Here is an 11,691-nt window from a genome sequence, read left to right on the forward strand (position 1 = left end):
TACAAATGTAATAATCTCCAACATGATCAAAAGGAGAATGGAGAACAATGGGTACTGTATGCTCCTATGTGTTTAAATATACATATAAAAAAAAGATGTTCATGTACTTAGATATTTACAGAATATTTCTAGAAGGATACACAGGAGTAATTAACATTGGTGCCTCCTGAGAGAGAGATTGGGGTCTGGGACTAGAAAATGACACATTTTACTATTCTTCTTTTGTTTGAATTCTTTTAACTTGTGCAAATACCAGATTTTTCATTAAAAAGGAAAAGGATTGAATAAGGAAAAATAAAAGAACAAAAATAGTATGGGCCTATTTTTATGGCATAATACCCAGATCTCTACCTCTCTGTATGTCCAGGAAGCATGGTGATGTTGGGGGCAGATCAGGGAAGTTCTGTATTAGTTTTATCTTTCTAGATTTCAGTATTTCTTTTTTATTATTATTATTATTTTTTTTAGATTTCAGTATTTCTTAAGGAACATGTTTTATAAGTTTCCCCAAAACAGATGGTGATGCTCAAAACACCAAGAGCAAAGTGGAGCTCACTCAGGGCTGCCTTCTTAACTTGCCCTCCTCCCCCCCCATATTAACTAAGTTCATCAACAGTCTGTTTAAAAATTAATATCAGTGATGCACACTGAACAAAGGTTTGAATGATTCTTTGGTGCACTACCTAACAGGAAAGCACATGAGTGAATTTTGATGTGTGCCCAAAAGGCCTAGATTTCCCTCTCTGGCTCCAGGATATTTTCTGTCTACAGCCACCTGTGAGCTCATGAAGGTGCTTGCCAGACTTCTCCAGAACTCCTGGACAAGCCCCCCTCCCTTTCCCAGAGGACCTCTAACAGTTGACAGCAAGCACCTGACATCTGGCCTCTGTAGTCCTTGCAACAACCCCGTGAAGTATCCCAACTCACTGTCATTCCAAGATGAGGACACAGAGGATCAGGGTAGTAAGAACCCTCACTAAGGTCCCCAAGATCCCCAGCGAGGGGACTGGCCTCTCCCCAACTCCACTGGAAAGGAATTAATGCACAGTTGGCTTAGGTTCAGTCTTGATGGAAGAGGGGTTAGGGGAGAAGCCATAGGGAGCCAACAGGTTTCTGGGACCTGCCATCACTTGTGAGGCAAGTGTCACCTGTGGGGACCCTGAGGCTGGGAGAGGACCTGACTCAGCCGGAGACTCATTGCAGGAGGCAGCACCAACAAATATAGAACCCAGTGTGTCCAGGCTCAAAGCACAGCCTCTCCTAGACTCAGGCCCCCAGGGGCCCCCAGGGCTTGAGTTGTCTCACTCAAGCCAGCCTGGGCACTCAGGGGCTCCTCTCAGGACATTCAGATGCCCACATCCTCCCCTGTGGGCACTCATGAAAGCAGAGCATGCTGAAGATGCAGAATCCCACAGGAGTAGCTGGAGAGAGCAAGTGCAAGGCCATTGAGCAGTCCGGGCAGGGGCTAACATGGACCCACTCTGCTCAGTGCCCTGAGCATGGGGATCCATCTGACTGACACTCATGGGGCTGGCCTGGGCCCAGTGCCTGCAAACACTCAGGGTAAGCAGAGGGGTAAGAAAAAGGCTTCTCAAGTTTCATTAGCCCAGGGATTTGGGGAAAACAGTAATCCATTGGAAGGGTATGGGACGGCCTCAGAATGGGGTGGCAGCCTCACACATACCTGATCCCCGGAGAAGTGACCTGCAACCTACCTTCGGTCCACAAGTCTAGCAGATCCAGCAGCAAAATCTGAGGGACATTCTCTATGAGCCACTGAGAGTCATGTGATCACAACAGCAACATTAAAAAAAAAAACCACTTCTTCTGTTTGTACAGTCTTACACAACTTACAGAGTACAGCCTATGGTGCAGATGAAGAAACTAAAGCTGGGTCTGAAGGGCTCTGGCTCCCGGAGAACGTGCCTCAGCTGTGGAGCTACGTGGCCCCTGCCTGTACTCTTCCAAAGGGGTGCCTTCACGTGTGGCCTCCCCATCACCCTGGTAGCTGCCCAAAGATGGTGCAGGGTCCCAGTTTTCCTTCTGTCACCCATGCTTAGCCCAGGTCTGCACCCCAGGCCCTTGATGGGAGTTTCCCTGGAGCAGTCAGGTGTCCATTCCAGAGGTGCTTTCTCAGGTCCTTCCCTGTTGGTCATGGAATGCCACCAGGAATCTAGGGCAAAAGGTCACTCCCTGCTTCCTGGGCAACATGAAGAACTGATGGGTAGGGCCATTGGGAACCTAGGGGTTCCTATATAGGGGTTCCCTATAGCAGGCTTGGCAGCTGTGTGAATTGTCCCATCACACCAGGGAGCAGGTGGCCAACATGCCCTCCTAATAAGAAAATGTGCCTACCTCCCCTCCTCCCTCTTAGGAAGAGTGTGACATGGAGAGCACACATTTTGGGGTCTGGAGGAGTGGATTTGATTCCAGGCTGCGCAGCCACACCTTAAACACTTGACTTTCCCTTGTCTGGTACCCTGGGCATTCCTGTACCACAGAGGGTTAATAGTAGACTGTATTCCCTTCCTTAGTAATGCCTATCCTTAATGTCCTCCAGGGTGTCACATCTGAGCTCCATAGTGCCTGGCAAGTGCACCCAGAGTTTGGGACAGGGAGGAAGGGCCACAGACTTCCCATTCTGATAAAGGGCCTTTCTGATGAGATGGCAACATTTAACTATGAGCCCTCACTTTGTCATCATGGATACAGTGGTTCAATTCCTTCTTGGGCAACTTTTGCAGGAGAAAGACACTAAAAGGGGACAATGACAGAAAAGGCTAATTACTTAAAAGGAAAATTTCCCAGCAGTACTTTATCCAGAAATGTCGTTTCTCTCTCAATACCTTGGGGACAGACCTGAACATCACAGTCTCATGGCTGTGTTGTTACTGCCAGTTGGGTCAATCTTATTCTCTTGAAGAACTGAAATAACATTAAGGCAGGTGATAAGGAATCTTACTCATCAGCAGACAGTTGAGGTCGGAGGGTCCTGGCAGCTCCATGGGGACCCTTTAAAGCAGGGGGATGAGCTCATCAAGGAGGCACAGGCAGGTAGCAAGAGGGCAGGGAACAGGAGTGGACAGCACAGTCACTGGCCCCGAGTCTTCAGGATGTGGAGGGAGGCCCAAAGAAGGAGTTAGCCCTGAAGTTCCATGCCCCTTGCTCTGCAGCATGGATGGCAGAGAACACTTCATTTTTCTCGACTCCTTTGCAACCCCAGGCAGGGAAAAGCGAGGTCTGGAGGATATTTTTTAAAACTCTAGAGTATAATAACTTGTCTTATCAAACAGATGTAGCTAATATTCCCTAAGACTGCATATAGTGTATGTGATATATATAATGGAAAATATGAAATTATAACTCTTCTCAGAATGTACCGTCTGCTGAATGACAAGCAGGTCCCATTACAGAGAATCAGTAAATAATCTGGGTTTTGTTTATTTTGCATACTACCAAACTGGGAGCTAACGTTGGAAAATGTTTCAAATTTTACATAAGCCACATTCTCAACTACAATACTTTTGAACTAATGGGAGCTAAGCAGTTCTAGAAAGAATAATTAAATGTCTAATTTTAATCCCACAGGACTATTAAATGCATTTAACAAACACGAATTGAGAGCCTATTCTGAACAAGGTACCTCAGAGATGTAATAAGGGCTAATGCACAACCCTTTCCTCCATGAACTTGTTGGTCAGAAGGAGGAATATTGTCCACACAACTCATTTCTAAAATATACACACTTGTTAAAATTCTCCTCCACCTGAGAAATGGATACATATGTTTCAAAGAGACATCCCAGTTTTCCTATCTGTTCTAGCAGAACAATGAGTAGGGTTTTCTTGGCCTTGATTAGTCAGCACTTAGAACTAGGGAGTTATTTTGCACAGAATCATAGAGTTAATGTGATATCAGAGGTCAGGCAGCTAGATTTCTTCATTTTACATGTGAAATTAAGACCTAAAGAAGGTGCCCAGAGTGGGGGATAAAGCAAGAAGGAGGCCATCTCTGGGCTGGGAATTCTCTCCTTAGCAGGCCGGACCCATCCTTTACCATGGCAGGTGGCAGGCCACGCACAGACACTCACTCATGTCCACGTTTGTAGCCTGGCCCTCCAGTCACTCTGCAGGAATGGAAAGAATCTAATTTAAATGCAACTATACACTAATCTTCTACTAATAAACCCTAAATGTTAAGCATTTAAACCCTAAATGATCCTCCATATCAACCCCTCCCAAGGTGGGTCCTGAAGCTTTAAATGCCCTTTGTGATGATGCATTTCTGAATACACTGACTGCCAGACTGTTCACAGGATAAGTCAATTCATTTTTATTTTATTATTGAAGTATAGTTGGCATGCAATGCTATATTAGTTTCAGATGTACAACATAGTGATTTGACAGTTGTATACATTACTCAGTGCTCACCACGGTGAGTGTAGCCACCATCTGCCACCATACAATGTTATTACAATATTATTGACTATGTTCCCTATGCTGTGCTCTCCATCTCCATGACTTATTTATTTTCTAAGTGGAAGTATGTGCCTCTTAATCCTTTTCCCCTGTTTTGCCCATTTCCCAACCCCCTAGGGATAAGTCACTCTTGGTAGAAGAAATCTAAGGAAACCCTGTCTACCTCACCCAGGTGCAGGCAGACGACCCTGAGAAGATGCCCAGGCTGACAATACATGCCACACCTGACAACCCCAAGTCAACTGGCCACCTCCAACCAAGTAGGACTCAGGACTTAGTTCCCAATCAACACCTCAGACAAGATAGACGTTACAAACAGAAGAGTCAAGTGTATGTGAACTGCAACCCATCCTTGCATTTCCATGCCACAGATTCTCCAAAGGTCCAGTTTGGCATTTTAATTTGCCTACCAATAATTGCACATCCATGGTGCCAAGTTAAATAGCCACAGAGCTTTAACTCAACCTAATAAATGACAGGGCTTGTGAAGGAGCCACTTCCTTCCACATGGGACTGCATCATCCCTGACGTGGCACAGAAACCTCTGTACCCTTCTTCGCCACTGTCAATGCCAAAGACAAGGGATACTCCATGGTCTCAGGGCCCAAAGATTTGTTCTGAGAGTGCCAGAAGGTCTTACAAGGGAGCGTGTTCAGGGTGGGGAGAGTGGTATAGACACTGATCTGGCCACACACTCCCGACAGGGGTAAATGCCCGGATTAGCCACGCTGTCAGGATCTCAGGTCACAGTCAGTGCCCCTCACTGACACTGACTGGCAGAACTCCACCTTGGGAATGCTTTTCTCTTTCCTTTCCCCCATCCCCAAATTGTTCATGCAAGTGACTAATCTTTCATCAATTCCAAGAGTAAGAAAACGTGTTTTATAATCATCCAATGAGCCCTTGGGGGCTCAGCAACACCCAAGATATAGGAGACACAGCCCAATTTGCAGGAAGTTTGTGATTTATTTGGATTTAGAGGAATTCCCTTTAGTATTTTTAACAGAGCTGGATCACAATTGTAGATAAACTGTAAAAATCACTAAGTCATAGGAGGCTATCTATCCTTACTGAGGCCTCCTTCTTCCTCTACAAAAAACACAAAGCAAATTCAACCAAGCAATGCCTTGAGTTACAAGCACAAATTGTAAATCCATCAACCGACAAGAGAGAGAAACTGGGCTAGTGATGACTGAGACAGACATACTCCATCTCCGATTCCTTTTATTGGAACAACTGATGGCTCCTTAGGATTTAAGAACTCATTGCATACACTCCCACCTGCTCCTGACCTAAAGCCTGTAGAAGGAGCAGAGCAGATATTCTCTCCTAGGGGGCGGCCTAGGGCTGTGCCCAAGGTCACACAGCTGGTCACCCTGTCCAAGTCAGAGTTGGCAACTTGTCCCACTTATTTTTATTGCTCAGAGGTGATTCCTTCAAGAGTCAGCATGATGTAATTTAAAATACTGGCAAAAAAAAAAAAATCCAATTCATATATTTTAAAAAGAGAAAGTTAACTATGTACACCTTGAAAGTGGGAAGACCTTTTTTAAAAGGTATGAAATATTACACATGCAGATGAATTCTCAATACTTTAATAATATACATTTCTTTCCAAACTTCAAATCATCACTAGAGAAACTGTAGGGAAATGGATGATCACCATGGCCTCTGGATCCCCAAGATAAAAGGGTACAATTCAGCTTGGGGTTGGGGGTGGGTTGCAAAACAAGGGGCACATCATGTCCAGGACATGGGGCATTGTGTAGTCACTTCCTCGACATGCAAGCCAACCCTGAGCTTACTTTAAGAACCAGGAGAGCCCCATGTGATGGACAATTCCTAAAATGGAAGCACAGAGATGACTGAGGTAAATCATGGATGTGTCAGCCCAAGGGCAGTAGATCAAGGTCTTCTCAGAGGCAGTAAGGCTCAACCTGGCAGGGACAGGACCTGAGGTATCTGCTCCAGCTCAAAACGTCTGCCGTCTCTGGGTCCAACTCCCAAGCTGTTGTCTCATAACTAAGAAACTTAATCTAATCTCACCAAGGGTTGGGTAGGTGGTTTATTCACACCAATCATTAGTGCCATGTGAAACTGCAGTAACTTAATAAAACAATTGAATGAAACATGGAACAGAAAAGGAAATTAATTGCAAAGGTCTCATTTTACATTTCATAAATATAAATACCAATATTAATACCACATCCTACTCATACATATTCATCCAGACACCAAATTTCCATTATATTTATAAGGAAAACTATGTAAGAGTAAACTGAGTTTAAATAGAAAATATTTCCCTGGAAGGAGACTCAAAATCATTCAAACCTAGAAAATGAGTTTACTTTAGACTTACTGCTCTGAAACCAAGGGAGATGAATTTAGAATTTGCATCAGCATCAATGTGCATTTGACTTCTCAGAATACGCATTGGTGGGCAGTGCAAATCTATAATAGCAAGGACTGGGGTTTCATGCAAGAAAGTGATTTTACTAGATAAGGTGTTGGAGACGAGGATAGCTCTCTCCTTTTTCCATAAGGATTCTAGAGCATGACCACGCTGTGCCTTGTCCAGGGTGGTCAGCTGTGGCTGATGTGGGAGTAAATGAAGGGTTTTTATCCTTCCACCCCACTTTCTGGTCAAGAGATATAACGCACAAACCAGCCAGCTAAACACAGCGCCGCAACACAGGCAGGTAAAAAGGCAGCGTCCAGCCTATCTCTCAATTTCAGAATTTAAAGACTTATTTTCAACCCACTTTTCCAGTCTATTACCATGAACAATAAAGAACTCTATCCCCAAAGTGCGGCGAAAGTGGCTCCCACTTTGCCTACTCTCTCTCATCTGTGTTAAGGCCATCTTATTCTGGGTTAGGCATAAAGACTATCTGGGAGACAGCAGACTAATCAAGGGCAAATAAAACTCTACCTCCAACTTTCAGAGGTAAAATATTTTCAAATTAGCTTTATTACCAATAGAAACCAGCATGTTTTATTTCCACTTAAATGCCTGTGGATCTCAGGGTTCTCTTTGAGTAGGATGTTCTGTGGTCATCCTCAGGGATGGACTTCTTCTAAAGGGATGAGGTGTCAACCTATTATTTTATCTAGGGGCACATCCCCCTGTAGCCATTTAGAGAGCTCCAAGCAAAGAGCATGGTTCAGCACAAAGCTGAAAAACAAATTATTCTCATTTGCCCCTTTGAAATCAATAATTCAGTTTAACATGCATTTTTGATAGAACAAAATGTATAAATAAATATCCAGTCATAGCATTTGGATAGTTCTCTAGTAGAAAGTCTATTCCCTTCAAGGCATTATTGTTTCCCTTTTGCATGTGGGCTCCAGGAGGAACCTGGGGAAGAGAGAAGAGTCTTTGGTTCTCAGTATCACTCTACACACTGCAGTGATCAAAAAAGCCCTGGGAAACACCCATCCCAGCTGAGCAAGATGACATACACGCAGCAGCTCAGCTCCTCCAAGGAGAAGCCTCCCAAGGAACTTGCTGATGAAAAACCTGCACATGCTTGAAGTTCGATTAAGCACATTTAAGCAAAAAGCACAGTTGCCTCTTCTGTTTCCATTTTCTATGAGAAAAGAAATGTACAGTGAATAAATATTTGCTTTATTCCATGATAGAAATCCTGAGGCCAATAACCCTGGTAAGGCAGGTAAATAAAGCCTTTGGGAAGTGCCATAGACACAGGGTCCTACGGTTTATGTCAATAGGAGTCAAACCCAAGAGGAAACTTTACAGGGAGTTGGTGGCATTTCCACCTGCTGTCCTGGCTGGCACTAACGTGCTCACCAGGACCATGATGCAGACCAGCAGTTCTAGGAGGCCAGCAGATCCTCCCCAAGCCAACACTCTCCCTTCTGCAGTCTGAGAAGGCACTGAATCTTCAGACTAGAACCAACTGCCACTCTCCAAAGATCAGAAGCACTTAAAGTTAAAGCAATCTCTCTGCCTCTTTGAGGGAGGCCTGTGTTTTGGAAGGCCACAAATTCTGGCTATTCAAGTAATTTGCCCATCCTTCCTTTAATCTCCATCCCTTAGGCTACAGGCACACGGAGTGGCGGTGCACACAGGCGCACACTCACATGCACACACCCACACACACCCCCAACCTGGTCATCCCAGATCCTCTCCCAAGGTAGCTCAGGTAGAGGTTTGCCAACCTGCATTTAGCACGCCCCCTGCTGGTCCTGCAGGAGCTGACTCAGCCTTTATTCTGTGGGCCTAAGACAGGAGTAAATGACCTTAAGATCCAAAGGGAGCAAAAAGAAAAGCAAGGCAATTTTGGCTTCTTTGAAACAGAACACGTGATACTCTAAGCATACAAATGGGGTGAAAAGGCTTTAAAGTGCTTGATTTTGAAATGTTTTAAGAAATAAGTGACATATACTTAATGATTGTTGGAAACACATTTGTATTTTTAAAATACTGTGGTGAGTTACATAAAAAAAACATTATGATAAATATTTTCACAGGTCTACAGGTTAAAAACAATGGATATGTGGACAGAATGGTTTCACAGTCTCAATTTCTAAAGAGTTCATAGCTCGGAGCCTAAAAAGAATGTTCATACTATTCCATGTAATAACTGGAAATACTTCAATTATAGGAAAAACTCAGCTATGACCAACGAGCTCAAGTTCTAAAGCAGCTACATGCAGTGAGACCAAAGTCACCTAAAAGTAGGAGACAATTCTGCTACATTCCTGTCTCATCCGGCCTTGCCATTGTGAATACATTTGGCAACTCCCAAGAGGTGAGAGGCCATGGACACATTGCTTGCTTCGGTGAATGGTGCTCCTTCCCTTCTCCACAAGGTGAGAACAGACAGTTCACCTTCTTGACAATTCCACTGCTAGTCTCCACTAGGGCTAAGGTCCTCAGCAGTCACTTCCTAAGGGGACACCTGCCATATAAGATCCAGGCTGAGACCCACAACCTGGCAAGATTCCATGAAGCAATGGGTTCTCTCCACTGCCATCCTGAACATCACCCTAAAGTAAACCACTGCTTCCTAATTTCCTTCACTCCCATCCAGGGTTTCAAAGCTTCACATTCCTGATCAGACTCAAACTTTTACATGGCATATGGTATTAAATTCTTTACAGATCCAATGTGATCACACTAATAATTTAAGGCATGCTTATTTTAAGCAATTAGGGGTAGTCATTAATTATTAAATGCAAAAATGTCAATACTTTGTCCCTTATTGAATATCTTTTCGATATGATAGTCTTAAGTAGATATGCAGACTATCTGGGGAACTTGCTTACTTTTGTTACCATAATAACCAGTACTAATGGAATGCTCACACATACACAAGAATAATGGCCTATTGCTTTCATTTAGGGGGGAAATTCCCGCAAAATTTGGTGTGCTGGGCTGGTAGGTCTCCAGCCTCTGCACTCTCTCCACCCTCCCTGGTGCTGAATTGGCCTTGGAGGCTGGTGGGACACACAGCTGTTATAGTAAGAAAATGAAAGGCAGGGAGGACCCTACAGAAGCTGCCACTCCTTTCCCCAGGGCAGGCTGCTCCCAGACCCATCCTGGAGGGTGTGTGGGGGGGGTGCTGAAGGAAGAAAACCTACAGATTCTCCTGAAGCAATCAAGGCCTATAAAAATTTAGGCCACACTGTCCACCTTTTCCTGGACACATCATCTGCCACATCAAATATAATATCATTTACAAAATTTTTCATCTCACAGCTCACTTTCATTTACAGAGATAAGGCAAGGCAATAAGCATGTAAGTATCATGCATGACACTTTCCCGTGGATCCTTGTGGTGTGGATGAAGCGATTCCCAGATCCACCAGGATCTAACAAGTTTCCTTTCAGCTACTCTCAAATCTATTGATTCTCAAGCCAATAAATAAAAATAAAATCCGTTTTCATTTCTGTAATGCTGTTGAGTTTAGAAAGCAAAAGCAAATCCATTTTATTACAAAGATTCTCAAAGGGCTGCAATAGCTGCACCGGGAGGAGGGTACACTTGAGAGGTTGTGTCCAATGAAGGAAAGTTTTTGTTAATGATGACATCACTGACATTTCTCAAATTTAAAGGAGCACTTAAAGCACAACAGAGGCAATTTTTTTCCCCTCCAGTGAGAAGATACTAGGGAAGGCCTCCGGGGTTCACAGCCAAATTGCATTAACGGTTCCCCTGCTGTCCAGCCAGACCCAGAGGAGCAAGCGAGCGAGCGGGCGGTGCGCCGGGCCACGGTGGCCCACGCAGCCACAGCCCGGGCACCCGGCTAGCGGCCTCACGCGCTTCTCTGGGGCCCCACCGTGCCTGGGAGTCTGCCGGCGCCGCGGGACCCCCTGCGCGCCCACACGAACTGAGGGGCCGGTCCCCTCACGCCTGTCATCACGTTCCAGTGTAGACAGCTAAGGGGGCCCGAGGAGATGCCGGCCCCGACCCAGCCGGAGCGCCGCGCCCTGCTTAGGAGACGAGCGCCGGGCCGGAGCCGGCGCCCGCGGGGTCCAGAGCGGAGCCCGCAATGCAGCGCGCCGCGAGCCCTGCGCGGTGCCCGCGACCCCCGCGCCTCCTGTGCCTTTGCGCCTTGGCCCCAGGGTCGCCCCCTGTGCCTGCGCCCACCTGCCTCTCCGCGAAGCGCGGAGGGACCCGGCGCCCGCTCTCCAACAGCGCACCTGCCTCGTCCGCGTCCGCGGCCCCGGCCCCGCCGCCGCCAGCAGCACCGCGGCCAGCGCCGTCTCACCTGCCGCGCCGCTCCGCTCCGCCAGCCTGCAGCGCCGCAGTCGCCGCTACCCGACTTCCATTTTCTCTCGCTTTAAGGGAAAATCAGATCAGCTGTTTTGCTCGCTCTCCGGCTCCGCGGCCCCCTCCCCAGCTGCCGCTCGCGGTCCCGGGGGCCTCTCCTCCCCCGCCTTCTCTTGCGCTCCGCTCCGCCCCTCGCGCCCCTCCGCTCCGCCCGCGGCCGCGCGCAGTGCCCGCCTCCCGGCTCCGCCCGCAGCCGGCCGGCGCGCGCCCTGCCCTGACGTCACCGGTCGCCGCGCCCCGCCCCCGCCTCTCGTGGACGAGCGCGCGCCGCTCCCCGCCCCCGCCCCACCGGCGCCGTCCTCCGAGCGCGCGTGCTCGCGGAAACGGTCCGCGCCGGGCTAGACCTCCCGGAATGTTGCACGGTTTCTCCTCGCCGATGTGCTCGCCTTTTGCGTTGCCCCTTGGCACCTGGG

General features: G+C 46.9%; 1 protein-coding gene across 1 annotated transcript in view; it reads right to left on the reverse strand.

Annotated features, from left to right (window-relative positions):
* The window catches only part of OTUD7A (OTU deubiquitinase 7A), a 371,485-nt gene extending 360,075 nt beyond the window's left edge, over nucleotides 1-11,410 (reverse strand). The window contains exon 1 of the mRNA XM_023255010.2: nucleotides 11,217-11,410. The gene's annotated coding sequence lies outside the window, so the exon portion shown is untranslated. The remainder of the gene's footprint in view (nucleotides 1-11,216) is intronic.
* Between the last annotated feature and the right edge of the window lie 281 nt (nucleotides 11,411-11,691).

This window comes from Felis catus, chromosome B3 (assembly GCF_018350175.1).
Source record: "Felis catus isolate Fca126 chromosome B3, F.catus_Fca126_mat1.0, whole genome shotgun sequence".
Lineage (NCBI taxonomy): Eukaryota > Metazoa > Chordata > Mammalia > Carnivora > Felidae > Felis > Felis catus.